This window comes from Uranotaenia lowii, chromosome 2 (assembly GCF_029784155.1).
Source record: "Uranotaenia lowii strain MFRU-FL chromosome 2, ASM2978415v1, whole genome shotgun sequence".
In the NCBI taxonomy this organism is placed as follows: Eukaryota; Metazoa; Arthropoda; class Insecta; order Diptera; family Culicidae; genus Uranotaenia; species Uranotaenia lowii.
The window spans coordinates 305,864,501-305,885,878 of record NC_073692.1 but is presented as its reverse complement, the minus strand read 5'-3'; the positions used below and the strand labels follow the sequence as shown (position 1 = coordinate 305,885,878).

At 36.3% G+C, this 21,378-nt stretch overlaps 1 protein-coding gene across 1 annotated transcript in view; it reads right to left on the bottom strand.

The window, feature by feature from the left end:
- The window catches only part of LOC129748230 (uncharacterized), a 71,661-nt gene extending 53,491 nt beyond the window's left edge, over nt 1-18,170 (bottom strand). The window contains exon 1 of the mRNA XM_055742754.1: nt 17,160-18,170. The gene's annotated coding sequence lies outside the window, so the exon portion shown is untranslated. The remainder of the gene's footprint in view (nt 1-17,159) is intronic.
- Between the last annotated feature and the right edge of the window lie 3,208 nt (nt 18,171-21,378).

The following is a 21,378-nucleotide window of genomic DNA, read 5'->3' as shown; positions in this document are numbered from 1 at the left end:
CCCGGTAACGAGATATACATTCTCCAGGTCAGGGGCGGGGCCTGACGGGATAGGGGCCTTAGGTTAACAACCGACAAGAAATGACCGACCTGGAACTTTGGCGACGACGTGAAAACACGGACACGAATTGGAACTTGGAACGTTTTAACTCTTGCCCAACAAGGCAAGCTGGCACAACTTGCTAGAGAAGCTAGCCGCCTCAAACTTAAAATTCTGGGGCTGAGCGAAGTCCGTTGGCCTAAAACTGGAGAATATAAGACACAGTCCGGCGAGTACTGCTGTACTCTGGCATACGAGGAGAACGCGCTACTCGGAAACGAGGAGTTGGTTTGCTATTAAACCCGCAGGCCTACGCGGCCCTCATAAGATGGGGACCGATAAACGAAAGAATGGTAGAGAAAATTCCGAAGGGTGACATTCAAATCCATTTGGGCGACTTCAACGCAAAGATTGAGCGCATCATGGGGTGCCATGGCCTAGGACAGATGAGCGAAAACGGAGAGCTGTTTGTAGAGTTTTGTGGCAACAACAACATGGTGATCGGTGGATCGCTCTTCCCCCATCGACCAGCACATAAGGTCACTTGGGTATCCCAAGATGGCCGAACAGAAAATCAAATTGACCCCATATGCTTCAGCCGAAAATGGAGAAGGAGCCTTCTTGATGTCCACAACAAACGAACCGCAGGAATTGCATCTGACCACCACCTCGTTCTTGGCGAGATACGACTAAGAGTTGCGCGTGTCCAACGGCGCGAGGAGAAAGTCGGGTGTCGATATGACGTCCGCCGGTTGGAGAATCCAGAGGTGAAAAGGGCATACTCGGAATTGCCGACAGACGGAACAGTCGAAGAACAGTGGTGTGGAATCAAGAATGCCTTTATCACGACGAGCCATGGTACTCTCGGTAAAGTTTGTGGAAGAAGAATTGAATGGATGTCGGATGAAACTTGGAGGATGGTCGATGATCGGAGAAAGGCGAAAGTCGGAATTGAGCAGGCATGTACCGGGTCAGCCAAAGCAGCCACCCGCTTACGATATGGGTAGCTGGAAAAGGCAGTTAAACGAGCTTGTAGACGAGACAAGAGAGCTTAGACAAACTCCATAGCCGAAGAGGGAGAAAGAGCCGCCGCCACTGGAGATAGCCGATTACTTTATAACATTTCTCGACGCCTTAGTGGTGCAAGGACTAATGCTAGAATGCTGCTAAAAGACCGAGCAGGTCAGTTATTGACCGATCGAACAGATCAGCTCAAACGACTGAGCCCTTTGCACAACTCTTCCGAGTCACGAATAGCGCTGGCCAACATAACTCGCAGCTCGAAGCGCCAACCGCGCCAACAGTAAGTCGCATCAATTGCGTCAACTCGGAAGCAGCAAGGAAAGACATGAAATCCAACAAAGCGCCTGGGATCGATTGAATCCCTGTTGAAATGCTGAAAGCCGACCCTGCCTTGTCAGCACAAATGTTGCACCGTCTTTTCGCTGGCATTTGGGATACCGCAACATTCCCGGCCGACTAGATCCTCGAAAACGTCCCGAAGAAAAGAGACCTGACAGAGTGCGGTAACTGGCGAGGCATAACGTTGATCTGTACAACCCTCAAAGTACTCTGCAAAGTGATCCTGAATAGGATCCAGGAGAACATCGACGCTACACTCCGATGGCAACAAGCTGGATTCCGATCCGGACGACCATGTGTGGACCACATCACAACGCTACGAATAATACTGGAACAAAACAACGAATTCCAGGACTCTCTTCTGCTGGTGTTCGTTGATTTCGAAAAAGCATTCGACCGACTTAACAATGAAAACATCAGGGAGGCCACTTCCATCTGTACCGTTGAGCCGTCAACACGTACGCCGGAGCATCGTATCGTTGCTGTGTACCTGCAGGAACATTTTACATTATTTATTTTTTCCTTACCTGTATTTCAATCAGCACTTTTCAGTGCTAAAATTATTTTCATTTTCTTTTATTCATATTTTCTCTTTTCTTTCCAGCATGGGGAAGTCTTCGGCCGGCTCAAGGGCCGGAAGAAAACGGATTGCTGAATCTAATCCAGGGCCATCTGCCAAAAAAGTTGAAATTTCCAATTCATTCGATGTCCTTCATAACATCGGTGATGAGGAAATATTCATATTTAATTCTGATAAGAGTACTAAGAAACCTTCTTCTTCTTCTTATACTCTTAAAAACGAAAAGATTCCACCAATAACGGTCACGATTCCTGACTTCAATGCCTTTCGAAAAGAAATCGTCACTTCCGTCAAGGATGTGAAGATTTCTTTTCAGATCGGTCGAAGGGGAACTGCTCGTATATTGGCGGAATCTTTTAATGATTTTCAAAAAATTTTAAATTATTTGAATAATAAAAAACACCAATTTTTTACGTACGACACTAGAGGTGATCGTCCTTTTAAAGTTGTACTTCGTGGTCTCACCGGCGATCAGACACCGGATGAGATCACAAATGAATTAAATTCTTTGTTAGGTTTTTCTCCAATTCAAGTAATTCAAATGAGGAAAAGAACCAACACGAATAATACCAGTAGTGTTGGTTTTGCTCCTGAACTTTATTTGATCCATTTTAAAAAGGATCAGGTTAATAATTTGAAAATTTTGGAAAAGGCTCGTCTTATGTTTCATTGTCGAGTAAAATTTGAACCTTTTCGTAAATCCCATACCAATTTTTTACAAAATATTACGCAATGTCGTCGTTGTCAAGCTTTTTGTCATGGCACTAAAAATTGTAGAATGAATGCCAGATGCATGTTTTGCGGCTCATTCGATCATGAAAAATCTAAATGCCTTTTTGGTGGTGATAAGCCAAAAACAGAATTTTTCAAGTGTGCGAATTGCGCAGGTAATCATTCCTCGAATTCTCTAGGTTGTCCCGTTAGGGCAAAAATTGTTGCTTCTAGGAAAAACCCCAAAGTTTCCAGAAAAGTTTCTTCTCCTCCTTCCTCTTTTTCGTCTACACACGTCAGACCGGCAAACAACCTGCCTGTTCGCAGTCAGCCTCGGCCTACATTGGAATCACGGCTGGGTAATACCCGAAGTGATTTTAATGTTACCTGGGCTGATTCTGCGCCACAGACTCGTTGTTTATCGTTCTCAGAGGTGGTTGAAAATGGGTTGCCCTCTTCAGGTTTAACTAATAAAAATGGGAAAAAACCAAGTCTCAACGTTCATGCGAAGGCTTGGGAAAATCCCCGAAATTCAAATACTTTTTCTTCTCCTTCCTCTTCTGATTCTAACAATTTTGTTGATTTGGGTGAGATTACTGAGGAAAAATTAAAATTTTTGCATCTAAATTTAATGGAAATGATGCAACTTATGTTGAAAGCAAATTCAATGTTTGAAGCTTTCCAAACTTCTTTTAATTATGCTAACAAAATTATTATGACTTTACGATTCCCTCATGGATCCAAATAGATGTTTAAATATTATGAATTGGAACGCTAGATCTTTGCTGGCTAACCAAGATGAATTCTTTTTATTTTTGAAAACTCAAAACATACATATTGCTGCCATCACTGAAACTTTTTTAAAGCCAGACAATAACTTGAAAAGCAATGCTTTCTTTAAAATTTTACGAAATGATCGACTTGATCGACAAGGTGGGGGTGTAGCTATTGTCATCAATAGTCGTCTCAAATTTAGACTTCTTCCTTCTTTCAATACAAAAGTCTTAGAAACAATTGGAATTGAATTAGAAACTTCTATGGGGAAAATTATAATTGTTGCCGCATACTTGTTTTTTCAATGCAGCGGTGAACAGAAAAATTTTTTGAAGGGAGATTTACAAAAACTCACCAGAAATAAATCTAAATTTTTTATTATTGGTGACTTTAATGCAAAACACCGATCTTGGAATAATATTTCATCAAATTCAAATGGGAATATTTTGTTTAATGACTGCTCTGCGGGTTATTATACTGTTGAATATCCTAATGGGCATACTTGTTTTTCTTCAATTAGAAATCCTTCCACAATTGATTTGGTTCTAACGGATTTAGGCGAGCATTGTAGTCAATTAGTTACTCATGCGGACCTCGATTCAGACCACCTTCCAGTAACTTTTTCTTTATCCCAAAGTCCCATTGAAAACCCTTTAAAATCAACTTTTAACTTTCAAAAGGCTAACTGGGAGCGATATATGAATTTTATTGAACGTAATTTAGATGTAAACGTTCCACTGAATTCAATAGAAGATATTGATTTGGCTGTAGAAAATTTGACAACTTCAATAGTCAATGCTAAAGCCGCTTCAATACCTAAAGTTAAACATAAATTTAATCAACCTTTGATCGATGATGATCTTCAGTTTTTGATACGACTGAAAAACATTCGTCGACGCCAATATCAACGTACTAGGGATCCTTATTTAAAATTTATTTATTGCGACCTTCAAAAAGAGATCAAACGTCGTTTAAATTTAATTCGTAATGAAAATTTTGCTAAAGCAGTAGAGGACATAAAACCCTACTCAAAGCCATTTTGGAAATTAACTAAAATTCTGAAAAAGCCCCAGAAGCCAATTCCTACTTTGAAAGATGGGGCTAAACTTCTTTTAACTAATTCAGAAAAAGCTCAAAAATTAGCCCAACAATTTGAGTCTGCTCATGATTTTAATTTAAACGTTGTTAGTCCTATTGACGCTCAAATTTCCCTAGAATTTGATGATATTCTTTCAAAGCAAAATGTGTTTGAAAGTTCTTGTGAGACAAATATTGATGAACTTAAATTGATTTTCAAAAAATTTAAAAATATGAAAGCTCCGGGGGAAGATGGGATTTTCTATATTCTTATTAAAAAGTTGCCTGAAAGCACTTTAAACTTTTTAGTTAAAATCTTCAACAAATGTTTTCACTTGGCTTATTTTCCCAATAAATGGAAAAATGCCAAAATAACTCCAATTTTGAAACCTGGAAAAAGTGCTTCAGAGCCTTCAAGTTATCGACCAATTAGTTTGCTTCCTTCCTTAAGTAAACTATTTGAGAGAGTTATTTTGAATAGAATGATGATTCACATCAATCAGAACTCTATTTTCCCTGATGAACAATTTGGTTTTCGTCATGGACATTCTACTACACATCAACTTTTGAGTGTAACTAATATGATTAACGCTAGCAAATCTGAAGGTTATTCAACTGGTGTTGCTCTTCTTGATATTGAAAAAGCTTTTGACAGTGTTTGGCACAAAGGTTTAGTAGCTAAATTAGCTCGATTTGATTTTCCTGTATATCTCACCAAAATTATTCAAAATTATTTGACTAGCCGAACCTTACAAGTAAGCTATCAAAATTCATGCTCTGAAAGGACACCCATTAGAGCTGGTGTCCCTCAGGGTAGTATACTTGGGCCAATCTTATACAATATTTTTACTTCTGATCTTCCTGATGTACCAGAAGGAAAAGGTAGAAGATTATTTGCTGATGATACTTTGCTTTCAGCCAAAGGTCGAAATTTACGGGTGGTACGCAGTAGATTGCAACAAAATTTAAATTCCTTTTTGAATTACTTGAAAATGTGGAAAATTTCTCCTAACGCTTCCAAAACTCAACTTATTTTATTTCCCCATAAGCCAAGAGCAAATTTTTTAAAACCTAATGAAAATCATTCCATAACTTTTAATGGGGTTTCATTAGAATGGTCTGATCATGTGAAGTACTTGGGACTTACACTTGATCGGAATCTTACTTTTAAAAATCACATTGAAGATATTCAATCTAAATGTAATAAATACACTAAATCTCTTTATTCTCTCATCAACAGGAAATCCAGGTTGTGTCTGCGAAATAAGATGTTAATCTACAAACAGGTCTTTCGACCAGCGATAATGTATGCAGTTCCGATTTGGTCTAGCTGCTGCGCGACGAGGAAGAAAGCCATCCAGAGGATTCAGAACAAGGTTCTGAAAATGATTTTGCGGCTTCCACCTTGGCACAGCACCGAAGATCTTCATCGGATTGCAGGCATAGAATCGATCGAAGAGATGGCCAACAACATCATCTCCAACTTCAGAGGCAAATCGATGCAGTCTTCCATCGCAGAGATTCGTTCTCTTTACAATTAAGTTAGTTTTAAGGATTTAGGATTAAGTTTATACATTTTTTTTGCTCAACAGGATATTCTCCTACAAATCAAATTATTTATTGCTTAAGCAAATTTAAATCAAATAAACAATGTTTAAAATTAACTGTATCAAAGAATTGAACTGATCATAATTGATCTGAACACTTTAATTTAACTTTAATAATGTAACTTAAATGTAATGATTAAAAGACTAATAAAGACATATTCAAAAAAAAAAAAAATGAAAACATCAGGGCAGCTCTGAGGTGACGAGGGGTCCCAGAGAAACTAGTCCATCTCATCGAAGCACAGTACGAGGCATTTTCGTGCAAGGTCTTGCACGACGATGTCTTGTCCGATCTAATCCCGGTGACTGCTGCAGTGAGACAGGGATGTGTCTTATCACCGCTACTTTTTCTAATCGTAATGGATGAGATTCTGACAGGATCGATCGACTGTGCACCGAACCGAGGATTGCCGTGGAATCCTTCAACAATAGATCAACTGAACGACCTTGACCTGGCAGACAATATTGTATTGCTCGCCCAAACACAACCGGATATGCAGAGCTAAATCGACGACCTCACCGAAAGCTCCAAGGCAGCAGGTCTCAAAGTCAATGTCGGAAAGACCAAGTCGATGGAAATCAACACAGGAAATCCCTCCAGTTTCATGGTAGCTGGGCAACAAGTTAAGAATGTGGAGTGCTTCTAATACCTTGGTAGCCAGATAACGCCTGATCGTGGTACCAAGAAAGACATCGAAACCCGGATTAGAAAAGGCCGATTTGCGTTTGCGAGTCACCGCAACATCTGTCGCTCACGTCATCTTCTCTACGAACAAAAATCCGAATCTTCAACTCAAACGTCAAATCCGTATTGTTGTACGGGTGGAAACTTGGTGCACAAATGCGGTAAAGACTCAAATGAGTAACTACATCGCCGGTGTCATCAAAGGTCGGTAGAGATCGAGATTCGGGAACATAAGTGAAGATGGATTGGGCAAACGTTGCGAAGAGATTAGAATGAGATTTTTAGAGAGGCGCTTGAATGGAATCCAGAAGGACATCGAAGAAGAGGCAAACCCAGAATCTTTTGCCGGCGAAGCTTAGCCGCTGAAATCCGAACTGTCGACGAGAATCTTGACTGGGACCAAGTGAAGACGCTGGCTCCCGATCGTCAACAGTGAAGGTCTTTTACCATGGCCCTATGTACCGGAGGATCGGCGCATGAACATTAAGTAAGTAAGTAACGAGATATACAGCTAAGGGATCAAGAAGCGTCATTGCCCCCTATATTTCTTCTATCGCAAAGAAAAACTAATTGTAGAGATATGTAGATTTATCCATTTACCATGAGAAAATTGATGTTTGCTTCTGCTTTGTTCATCTTTAAATTCTATTTGGCATAATTCATGGGTATCGGTTCAATACTTTTTATTTAATAGTCAGAATAGTAATCCATTTTCACATGCATCGACTAGTTGCAACATTTTTTATACGTAAATAGAATATAAAACCCGATGGTATAACTAATCCGAGTTAGAGCTAGCTCTAATAAAAAGAATCAGTCACTTTAAATAGCGCAACTCTTAACTCCCAACAAATAACCCATATCGTGTCACGATAGTTTATGACTAAGTTCCAAAACGAGTCACAGATAAACATAAAAGTTCATATAAAGTAACATTTTAATGCGTAACCATTCTTTCAAAAATACGACCGTTAAATTATTTAGACCAAAAAATATCTTAATATTATTCGCACATAAAATATGTAATCTAAGCTCCACACCATTCGGGAAAGCTGATCCTCATTAAACACCACTTTTAAATCATTGATTTTATATCGAAAAGCTCGCACTCACACCCGATTTCGAGGCGTAGGAGTACGCGCAGCCATCAATTTGTGTTCGCTCGAAGTGATCCTGCATGGTGCGATCAAGAGTGATATGGAACAAGTGGTTGAGTTTTTTTTTTCGAGGAGCATCCCCAAACGACTAGGTATAAAACATACTCAAAACGGTGTTCAGTAACATCTTCCAACCGACAACCATTCAACATCGAGGGGCGTCTCAATCTCCAAGTCGTCGTCGCATCAACGCGGTCACATTTTGCTTGAACCAGGTATATGCCTACAAACTCATAAGTTGTGTGCCTGCCTCCGCCCCGAAAAACATCGCAGCCGCATAAACCACGCAAATAACAAAACAGAGCGCGTGCGTTGAAAGCGATTGTCACCCACGAATTCCGCGAGCGATTTGAAATAAAACCCCTAAGAGACGTTTGATGAAGACTTGGAATTTACCTACCTACCTCCTATATGTGTAGGAGATGAAAAAAGATACACTAAATGGGAAATGATAGCCGACCGTAGTACCCAGCATGTGATGAGCGCAGATTTTTCAACGCCTTCAAAGTTTGAGAAGTTTATCACTTCTCTCGAAAATATGACAATTTAATTGATTCGAGCTGTTTTAAGCGAAAATCAGCTTGAATCGCTTGAGAAGACATGTTAATTATGCAAAGAAATCATGTAGCAATATGCTAGTCAGTACATCGATGGGAAAACTGTCATACTTGGAAATTGTTAACGGATTAAAAAAATCAATTTTGTTCTCTAAGTGTAAGAGAAGGACAATCTCGATATAGTTTTATTTCGTAAACATGTATCTATAACTATTTCTTAAACTGATTTTCAAGCTTTTGCGTTATTTTTCTCATGGAATGGTAAATTTCTGCGAAACATGGTTTTGCAAAGCATTGTGACGTCACGAACGTTTGAGGAGTTTTTAAATTATCTGACAATTTGCGCCGGGGGTCTTCAGACCTTCCCCAAAATTGAAAAATGGATTCATTTTTACGACTTAAAAACACATGTATTTTTTCAGATTTCTAAAATTTTTATTTTTCGGGTTAGGTTCGGTGAGTTTTTCTTTGTAAGTAAAATATAACCATATTTCAAAGCTACATAATTCTGCTATTTTTCAACGGAAATCATAACGCATTGAAATTTTTTCAGCTTTTCAAATAAAATATTCACAAATTTTAAGTATTGACATTCAACATGAATTTTTTTAAAAAAGCTTCAAGTGGTGTAAAAAGTACAGTCTGCATCACCGAATATACTGAAAAAAAATACCATTGCATAGCCAGCCCAATTTATGATGCAACAATTGAAGTCAGTTTTGCTGCAAACACTGTACAAAGCACAAAATATAGTGTTTTTTACCTGCTTAGATAAGTATTTTTGTTCCCACGTTGTTAGAAGCGCACGCTAACTGCACAGGCAGTGTATTCGAAAAGAATGCAACACTTTGTTTTGTCAAGAATTTTCAAATGCATGGATGAAAATTGATGAAATTCTCAGTAAAGCTACCTAGTAATGTATTGTGTACGTGTACAAAATTTGGTGACAATCTGTCAAGTGGTTTTTGACACAGCGTCCAATACTGAAGTTCATTGACGAAATTTTATGGGTGAGATCGAGAAAAATCCAGATAAGTTCTATTGGGTCCCCAAAACAGCTGGAAATCAACTATTCGACCATAAAAATCATTTAAGTATCATGATAATCGTTTAAGAAGTCCTAAAAGATGAACTATATTTAATAAAAGTGATGATGATTGATTCCATAAAGTTAATGAATGTGAAAGGTTTTTTCAAGCTCAATCCCAAAATGTTAATGGAGGAAGTGATAAAAAAGATAAATTTTTCTGACTGGCTCGTCAAGCTGACTAAAAATGGCCTGAATTCATTTCTACAAGGTAAAAAGCTGCCCACCGGTTACATAATCAAAATACGGTGGTCAAGTCGTGCGCAAAATATTTAGACTGCTAGTGGGAAGATATTTTGAAAAGTTTCGTAATGGACAGTGCAACGAACTCTTTACCCGTCACCTGGCAGGTTTCTAACCAGAAACTTTTTGCCTGTATTTCCCGGAGATAAACAATGAGAAAAAAATGAGAAATTTAATGTCTAGTACTTGAGGACGCTAACGAACTGTTGAAACTGCAAATCACTCATTGTTTCATAACAATTGATACGATGAATATCTAATAGTACAGAGAAGACTGCCTCCAAATGGAATCATTTTCCCTGCAAAGCACTTCAATAGCTCCCACAAATTAAGTTGTGTTGTGTTTAAGTTGGATCTGGAGTCGTACCATTACGCAAAAATTGTGGGGGAGTGATAAAAAGTCTAATAAATTGTTCTTGTGCCGAAGGAGGGCAATCGGCTAATTTTGTTATAACTTTAACCAAATTCTAAATTTTGAGTTAGCTTCAGGAAACAGAAAACCTAATCAAAAGTAGTCTTAATTTGAATTTTAAAAAAGAGACGATTAATAGTATGCATTATAGATGGCACAAGTGTTGCCCAAATATTGAAGTCGAAAAACTTATTTATCGGACGCTAAATCAAAAACCATTTGACAGAACACCACAAAAACTTGCACATATAAACATTGCATTACTAGATAGCATTGCTAAAAAAATCATCAATTTACATCCATGCTTTCAAAAGTTATACAAAAAACCAAGTGTTGCTTTTTTCGAATACACTCCTTATGTGAGCGCAGATGTTCGACCATGCATGCAAACAAAGATATTTATGGAGTTGTTTTTGACATCTCTTAAGCGGGCCACAGACTACACAACATTTGTACAAATGCGATGAAATTCGATGAAACTTTGTCGCTGTAAACACGATTTGCATAGTGTATGGCACTGCTTGAATGAGCGCCCAAACGGTTGGAGTAAAATCGATCGGGATCGAAATATTTTGTACAAACCATCCTCCCAGCCGGGGTGGAGATGGTTTTTTTTGTTGCTGTTTTCGCCAGCAATCGTTTGTGTTCGCGTCAAAAATGTTTGTCCTATAATAGTGTGTGGGCGAGCGCCGAGCATAGATCCAACAATCGTCGTGGAATCATCGAATTTGTACAGGCCATTTGTGTAGTCTATGGCCCGCTTTACGCATACTTGCTAAGCGTGTATAGATGAGATGGGACAATTAACCTAGAAAACTCTCGGTACAAAAAACGGGCAGCCGGTCGACAGCCGGTTGATTATCCCAAAACTGATAAGTATTGGTGAAACAATAGACATAATATCACGAACACTGCCAGTGGCAAATAGGACTATTGTCATTATTTCTTTCATAACTGTTAAAAAAGTTTTTGGCAAACTTTGGTGTTTTCAGATGAAAGTTGCATCATAAATTGGGCTATACAATGATATTTTTGCAGAATATTCGGTGATGCTGACGGTACTTTTTGACACCATTTGAAGCTTTTTTTACAATTTTTCATGTTGAAGATCATTACTCAATTTTTTTTGAATATTTTATTTAAGAGACCGATCCAATTTGAATGCGTTTTGATGTGCCATTTTCTGATTTGCATTGAAAAATAATAGAGTTATGTAGCTTTGAAAAATAGGTTGATTTTATTTACAAAAAAATCTGAAAAAAAATACATGTGATTTTCAGTCGTAAAAATGAATCAAATTTTCTATTTTGGGGAAGATCTAAAGACCCTCGGCGCAAATTGTCAGGTAATAAAAAAAGATCCCCATTTGCAACACTGTGAATATCAACTTCGAAATTTATTTGAGCGATCACGTGACTATGATTAACAAAACAATACCTACTAGGGAAATTTGTTCATAAAAGTGTTTAAATGTGTTTCTAAATCTTTTTAATATTTTTATATTGTAAAGGGAAGGAAAAACAAAGGAATATGGAAAGTGTGTTAATAGATACTACACTGAATCCAAAATTAGACATAAAATACACTTGAAGATTCACTTAAGAGTAAGAATTTAGTGAATTTCTTCATGTCAAGTGGCTCATGTACATTTCACTCGTCCCTCACTTACATGTAAAGTGAGCGAGACAATATACACTTACTCATCACTCGAGTTTTAAGTGACTGGCGCTTGAATTCTACAGGATGTCCACTTACTTCTCTGCTCACTTGACCGATCACTCAAAATTCCAATGAATCTACCAGTGCCAGTGTTCGGAACAAAAGCGCTAATCCGCTTATCGCTAATTAGTCCGCTAACTTTTTTAATTTTGCTGCTAAATTATGTTTGTGCTAGCGAATTAAAAGTTCCACTATTTTTTTGGTTCCGCTAATTAAAGACCACAAGCTTCTACACATAGATATATTCAAACTGATAAATTAATACTGATAGAAGTATACTTTTTGTCATTTATCAAGTTGATCTTTTTGACTCCAATACACTCTAAAAAAATTTTACGTGTTGAGACCGTAAAAAGTACATACTTTAAAGTACAAACATTTTTACGTAGAAGTGAGTACCAGAAATTACATATTTTGCTAGTTCTTTCTATTTTTGAAGGCCCTTACTGTGAAAACAACTTCAAAGTATGTAAAATTGGGGATCAGTCTTAGCGGCATCCTGCTCTGGTAAATATCAAAACATTCAATTTGTGTGCGTCGCGAAAACTTTACGAACGAAAGGATAGCTTCGAATCATTTTGTTGCTCTAGGTAAGTTTATGAGAAACTAAGCTCTACGATGTTTGTTTTTCATTAGAATCTTCATTCTTTTTAGATTGCTGATATCCACCGTCAGCCCGATTTACTTCATCATCGAATCCAAAGATTGGCATCGAAGTATAAGGAATCCGCAACTTGATGCAATTGGCAACTGGCTTCCATGTCCTTCATCCCTCCACAGTCATTCAACAGAAATCCCGAAGAAAAACGTATGAAAATAGCTGGATCTCTTGAACAAACTGGAGGAAAAAGTGAAAAAAGAATCGCAAAATCTCGTTAATATTATTATATCGTTCATTATTGATAAATAATAAACTTACTTTTGAATGTAAATAAAGCATCCTCAATTTGAAAGAATTCCTTGTCTTTAAATTTTTAATTAGAATTTTTTCTACTATGTGATTCTCAAGTATGTGATTCTCCTACTCTGTGTGATTTTAATATTTTTCGGAGTACTTTCTACATACTCGTCCGTACCAGCCTTTCTACATACTTTTTCGTAACATCATTTTTACATACTAAATAGTGGCTTCCTGCACTTACGGGTTGTTTTGACTTCTTTTCACTTACTTTTGTGTAGGATTTTCTTAGCGTGTATACGCTCTAGGCGAAAATTGTCACTTCGAAAGGACTCAGTGGAGAAGTGCATACTGCACTCGGAGTTGGAACATCGTGAGGGGGGGGTTATTATAAAAAATATTGCGAAAAACGAATAAATTGGAATGTATTGCACCAAATAAATGCAACTAAATTGCATACTATATTATTGCACAGAACCTATAAATCAAGTAATTTTCCATCGAAAAATTCATTCCATCTTCCACAATTTGTTTTTTGGTCTTGTAATCTTTCGGATATTTACATAAAATACTTTAAACTTTATTTATTCCCTCTTCGTGATTTTTGGAAATTTCAAAGGGGAGGAGAGGGGGGGGGGGTGTGACAAAAGAAGAAATTGATATTTATTCCAACCTAATGAGAAAAAATAAATTTGGATAAATTGCACGAAAGCTTGTTTACAAAAATAACATCCCGATCAGAAGAGAATAACAAAATTATATCAAGATGAGATATTTTGATAGTCAAGTTTTTCCTATCAAAATGAGATATAATTTAGTACTCGTAGGATGTTAAAATATCTCAAATTATATCAAAAAGTCTATGCTATCAAAGCTAAATTATATCAATTTTAGATATGCTCCTTTCAAGATTATATCTCGTTCAGATAGCATAGTTTGTTATTGGACAGAACAAAACCTAACAAAATTATAACTTATCAAGATATGAGAGCTTCGAGAATAATTTCTAGTGAAATGTCTATAAACCACATCCCGAACAGGAGAGCATATCAAAATAATAACTCAAACGTATCTCACCAAGATATTTATATCTGATTCAGTTATAATTAAGTACTCCAAATTATCGATTTTAAGTTTCTCCAATCTGAATTATATCTTATTCTAATTGACAGACTTGAATGTGGTTGAGTTCATTTTCAATGATAAAGATTTTTTTCGAATTGTCCTAATATAAAATGATTATATCTGATTTTGATATACGTGCAACTTTTTCTGAAACACGGACATCGAAGTCAACAGGCCAAACCGTACATCAATGAGTTTCGCTCAACCGATTCGTAAAATTGAATCCAACTTTTGGGAAACCAAAAATGGGGCATGGTTTTAACAAATAATGAGGTTTATTGACATATGCCACTAGCAATTTTTCTTGAAGCACTCATATCTTGATAAGTTATAATTTTGATAGGTTTTGTTCTGTCCAATATCAAACTATGCTATCTGAATAAGATATAAACTTGAAAGGAGCATATCTAAAATTGATATAATTTAGCTATGATCGCATAGATTTTTTGATATAATTTGAGATATTTTAACATCCTACGAGTACTGAATAATAACTCATTTAGATAGGAAAAAAAATTAGTATCAAAATATCTCATCTTGATATAATTTAGCTTTTCCCTCCTGATCGGGATTATATGCTAAAACCATGCTCCATTTTTGGTTTCCTAAAAATTGGATTCAATTTTTTTAAACTGTTGAGCGAAAATCATTAATGCACGGTTTGGGCCGTTGACTTCGATGTCCGTGTTTCAGAAAAAGTTGCACGTATATCAAAATATGATATAATCATTTTATTTTAGGACAATCCGAAAAAAAATCTTTATCATTGAAAATTAGCTCAACTCCATTCAAGTCTGTCAATCAGAACAAGATATAATTCAGATTGGAGAAACTTAAAATCGAAAATTTCGAGTACTTAATTATAACTAAATCAGATGTAAATATCTTGGTGAGATACGTTTGAGTAATTATTTTGATATGCTCTCCTGATCGGGATACTATATCATTGCATAAAACCCATAAATATAGTAATTTTTTATCAAAAAATTCATTAAAATCATAAAAGGTAAAATAACTTCCATTTTCCACATTTTGTTTTTTGGTCTTGTAATCTTTCGGATATTTGAATTACCTACAGTACGAATGTGTACTGTAAACCGAAATAAGTTAATTTAAAAAAATCGGTTTTTAACGTTTCACACAGCACACATTTCAGTTCATCACATTTCACACAGCACATTTAGCGATTTTAATTAGCGATCGCTAACTTTTAATACGTTAGCGATTCAATTAGTGGCGCTAGTTTTTCAGTTAGCGATGCCGAACACTGGAATCTACGAATAGCGCATGTCAACAATGTTGGAATTGAATATGTTTATTGTCGTTTAGTTTGTGCTAGAAGAAGCAGAAAAAAAGTTATTAATTATTATTATAACAATTGTATACTTCCAGAGCGCGATGACAATATCGTTTAGTATCGCAATGATGTTAGTTGTTTTTTTATAGATGGCAAATTGTGATGAATAAACTGTAACCATAATAATAAATTATATTTTCCTTTTATTTCTACTTTCTCAATCCATCAAGTTCTGGAGACACTATATCCAATTATGTTTTTTTTGGAATTTTCAAGCGCAATAAAAATAAAAGTTAGTATCATGAATCAAGTGAATAATCGAAAAACATTTAATTTATTTATTATTATTAGCAGAAAACAGCAATGGTTAGGATGATTTTTCCAAGTCGGAAATTGAATTGAAGAAACTTATTTTTTCATTTTTCATTTCAATAATAGTTTGGTTTGAAACACTAAGTTGGTAGATAAATGAAATGCCGAAATTCCACCTAGAATTTCTCGATTCTAAAATATATAAACGACCTAAGCAAACATTCAAAATTCACTTTTCTTCAAACTTTAATTTCACTTCGCTGAGAATCTTACAAACAGCTAAAATTGATCCTAGGCCTAGCACAAAGTCGCATGCTAAATTTGGGGGGATCGGATCATGGAAAGAGACGGCGCAACGAGCTTGAAATTCGTAGAGAATTATAAGAAAAAAACATGAAAATCAGTTTTGCACCAATTTCTTAAGTTTTATCGGTCGATTTCTTTTTATCATTATAGTTTTTAACGAAGCTTTAATCTTTTAATTATTAAAAATATTAAATAATGATTGGGGTTATGATAAAAAAGATATTAATTTCTCAAAATTAGCTTGTGAAGGGCCCATAATGGGCCGCCCATTATAGAAAAATTAAATCGAAATTAAAAGACATACATTGTCTTAGCTTTTTTACTTCAATTATAGACACTTTACCACGTTTATCGCGTTCGTGTCTTAGCTGATTTAGGCTTTACAGACTGAATAAATGACGTGGAAAACTTACGATTAAGATTTATCACCCAGTACCAAGAAAGGAATCAAACCCATGCCATCATTGGACCAGCGATTACCGTCAAAAAAACATTTTTGAGTTACATTACGAAGTTTCCAAAACTAAAAATTGCGGTTGAGAAACAAGAGAGATATACTGCTTTTATTCAGGAGTGTCAAATTACCATTCCAGGAACTGTAACGGGTTAAAGGTTCAGGGACGAATGAGGATTAATGTGTTGATTTTGTTTTTCACCATCACATGATTTTCATTTTTTTTTTCGTAAAAAAATAATATTGGCTGTTATTTTGATTGTTAGGTGTAGAGAAACTTTGTAGTAATCCGAAAATCGTTGAAGGTATTCTACCAAATGCATTGAGTGAAATTGGTACACATTATAATTATGATTTCAGTTGACTTTGGGCTACAGATTTTAGAATGTATTAAAAAAAAACCTTAACCGAGATGATTTTGTAAAGTAATAAAGTATTACAAAATTTCGAAAATAATTTGGTTTCTAAGTTCGAAAACCTATACGTTCTAGAAATACTTTTTGAATATTTCTCTTCAAAAATTGAGAAAAAGGCTATTCTTATACGTTTGATGAGACTCGTTAGTCAGATTCGTTAATTTTTTTTAAATAAAATATTATCAAATATCTGTAAACTCAAACCCCACAATTTTTTTATAAGTAAATTCTCAAATTATCCTTTCACACTTGATGAAGACAACTTATACACCTGGATACCAACAATTCTAAGCCGGCTAAAAAGTATTCACCGATTCGCAAAAAAAAGCAATCTGACTCACCTTTTCACAATCCATATTTAATGAGCGCCAGTATAATTGCGATCGACAATGACGGCAGCGCGGACAATTCAGATTGTATCTGGCTGGAGTTGATTGACTGGAACAGCTTTTCTTACAACGCGATATCCAATGTCCAACATCAAAAGCGACATCACACATTTCACAGCGAATGAATCACTTTTTATTTGACACTATCGTTGTATCATTTAACAACAGCGGACATTTGTCGATGAATAATGGCGATTCGTTTCCTCCTTTTCCATATTCAGTAATCCACCATAGTACGCGTATGATTGCGCATTATACCTATCCCAGTCGGACGATTCCTGATCGTATGTTTAAATTCTTTTTCTTCGGCTTAGTGCGATCAATTCCATTCATGAAACGAAAAGTTTACACCATACACACTCCATACAGCACGACACGATAGGGCACACGTGAATTTCATTCATAATGTTGTCTGCATTCATTCACAAAATATCCATTCAGCAAGTGGCAGCCAAGTTTGCACATATCTTTCTTATGTTTTTTTTTCTGCTTCTCTTGTACCACTCTGTTTGTCACTGTTCTTCCTTCACACCTTTCGGTAGGCCAGTCACGTTTTCTTTTTAATTGACGTTAATTAACCTTTTAAATTATAGCCCACCCAAATCGATAACGGTTTTTCGGGATCACGATTCCATTACACGATAGGACTCAGTCAACTGACGCACACTTTTTATACTAGCGTGGATAACTATTCTGGAACACTTTCGATAAATGCACAGCTTAACCGTAGGTAATATTCGAATGTCAAACAAATTTGGAATCCCGCAAAACCGAAATTGAAGGAAACCGCTAACGAACCGCGAAGCGGGAACTTGCGACTTGCCGCGCGAAACGCTTCAAAACAAATAAAGATATTTACGCCAAAAGCTTCTTTGGATTCCCCAACGTGCGGCGCGGCTTGACGGCAAGTTAACAACAGACAAACCCCGCTCCGTTTGTTGTCTCTCCATGCGTCGTTCAGGCAGGATTATCTACTGGTACCTGTACCTGTTTCGATAGGTATGAATGTGTTCGCGATCGCGAGACCGTACTACTATAATAGTAGCTCGTTCGTTGCTGTTTGCTGGTGATCTCTTCAGCATCTCCAGCCTGCAGCAGCTGCAGCCGGTTGTTGGGAACAGCGAAGAACAAACGGTTTGCTCAAACTCCAATCGATATGCCGATAGGAGTCGGATCGAATCTCATCTACCGTCACTTGGTGCTAGCAGACTTTGATGGCTAGTGTATACTAGGGTTACCAGATCCTCAAACACCAAAAAGAGTACATTGAGATCTTTTACCCAAAAAAGTCAGGAGAAACGATATAACTCCGGTTTTCTAACTCCCATTTAACTATCGATCTTTGCACCGGAAGGTATTCAAAACAAAAGTGAAAGGATGTACATATTTCGTATTTTCTGATGAGACTTCTACTACCTTGAATAAACGGGGAACTACTGTAATATTCAGAGATATTTCAATTCAATCAAATACTGTTAATTTGTTGAGGCTATGCAAAAGTTGGATTATTCAAAGGCAGTATTTAGATGTTGCTGATGCTGAGCAACCACAAAAACGTTATAAAACAATCCATTTCCAGTTTTCTTTTTTATTGACGCGTACATTTCCTTTACAATCATTATTTGAGATTTGTGCGCATTTAAGCATATTACCTAAGTTGTGTATATATTGATTATTGTTTGCATACTTAAAGGCGCTTATAGCGCTCACTTTATTACGACTAAATATGCATGTTAATGAAAACAAGCTGTTAAAGTAATTTGTTGTAAGCTGTATTCCTTTCGTAGTTTTCGCATTAAATCTGAAACAATCTCATAAAATGGAAGATATACATAGGTTTTTCTGATCAAATGTCTTTCAACAAAAAAGAGTACATTTGGTAAAATTTCACAAAAAGAAGAGTACGCCCATTTCTTGATCGAAAAAGAGTACATGTACTCTTAAAAGAGTACGTATGGTAACCCTAGTGTATACCTATAGGCAGTGTTCCAAAAATCACTCATTATCAATGAATTTTTTTTGGCAGGAATTTACCACTTTGTATCATTCCGCCCTATAATGAATGTTACTTTAGGGAATGTTGGGGATTTTCATCCTTTGGGATGGTTCATCCCGATCTGATGAATGTAACTGATAGCAGTTCGCAACTGTACAGCAGTCGTGTTGCGTTGTTGATTGCTAATGGACCTATCCGGTCATCGATTGTTCAATTCATCGCTAAATCACTGAACACCTCGCACGATGCAGCACAGTGCAGCACTATCATCAAATTGTAATCTAACCAATAAGCGAGGCATACGGCGAATCATGTTGGTCTAGGGTCAGGAGTAGTGGATTCAGGCAGTGAATGAGTGATACATGCACAAAAGGCTATGGATCTACACTAGACATATGTATGGGTTGTTCCTCATGCATTTTTAAGTATGTATATTTCTGCCAAATTTAAGATCTTTTGAACTTATCTCTGTTCTGCGAAATTAGTTTTTGTGATAAAAAAAACCATTTTTCTTGAAAATCTTTTTATGAGAGTTCTAGTAAGCCCCTGTTAATATACAGTGAAGGGCAAAATAAAGTGTCCAAATTATTTTTTTATCATTTCTTTTATTATTCTGGTTAAAATTCAACGAAAACACATCGTAATCATTTTTAAAATAATGTTTATTATGTTTTTTTTTTTCAATATTTGTTAATGTTGTGCCGGTAAAAAAGAAAGTTTTTCTAATAGAAAAAAAAGTTAATATTCAAAAAAAAAATGGGCAAAATAGGGTAACGGACCTATTTTGGACCGCTTTGGGAAGTGGCTATGCAATTTTCTGGAATAAACAAGCATATGTTACAATTTTCGACTGCTTTATTCGTTCATTACGAAGATCAAGCCTTTTTCTATCGAAAAATATCGTCGTTTGTTGCAATGTAACAAGATTTAAGCCTAAAAACACGTTTCTTCAATCATTACTCTGGTCAGTATTTTGGACCACAAGGTTTCTATTTTGGACCACCCTTTGGACCTATTTTGGACCACCCTTAAACTAAATAACCCAACAAACATTTTTGCTGATTAAAAACGCCAATTCTCTGATCGTATGCTGTGTTAAGGTGCTGATTGCTGTTTTAGGTTTCTGACTGAAGAAAGAAATACTTCAGCGCTGTTTCAGCATGTAAGGAAGTTTTATACCAGCCAATAGAAAGTAGGGGAAATTTGGTTGAAGATTAACTCGTTCAGTTTGTCCAACCATTTTTGACCCCATTCAAATTTGACAGCCGTAAACTGTACAAAGGTAACTTCGAAAGTGCCTTTCAGCTACAACAAACTTTCTGTTTTTCAATCATTGATCAATCAATGCATGATATGGATCGAAATAAGGATTTTTTAATCGTCACTTTGCTTGATAAATGGCCTAGCCGGAAAATTTACTTTTCATTCTCGAAGCATTTCAATTTCAATTCCTTAATATGAAATTGACCTTGGTTGAGAGCACTCGCTTAAGAACGACAGATTACTGATCATTCGCAGAATGCATGGCTGGTTCTGACTTCTGCGGCGTGAGACCAACAAGTCGTAGGCTCATAGTTCGAGACAAGTTTATATGAAGAAAAAATAACACGAGAGGGGAAAATTAGCTGGCAAACATCGGACAAACATCGGTCATCATCTTTTTGTCTTTTTTTTTGTTGATCCGTCAATTGATCTTTCATGTCATCTTCGCTGATTATTTTCTACAAATCTCGATGTTTAAGGGCTGAACAGCAGCTTCTCCCTGAATTTTGGTTGCCTTCTTTCAGCATGATAGCTAATTTAAAATTTGAACTAAATAATGTTTCAGTTCAGCGGTTGTTCAGCAAAAAATGTTTGTTGGGAAGTTATTTTTCTAAATTTGGCTATATTTCGACAGCAATTGATGCTCAATTATGCGAATTATTCAGATTATTTTGTCTTTTATTATTGTAATAAACTAGTCAAGTTTTGTTTGTTCGATAAGAATAGAGTAAAAACAGTAAAATTCCTGTTATATAGTGTGCTCCATATGTTATGAAAATTCTGACAGCACACTGAAATCTCGACGAAATTTGTTCTGCAGTGTTCAATACTGGCCAGTTGGCTTATCTTTAGGCTTAATTTTCAGAACGCAAATCTCCTTCAGGCGACCCAATGATAATTTGAGAATCACGA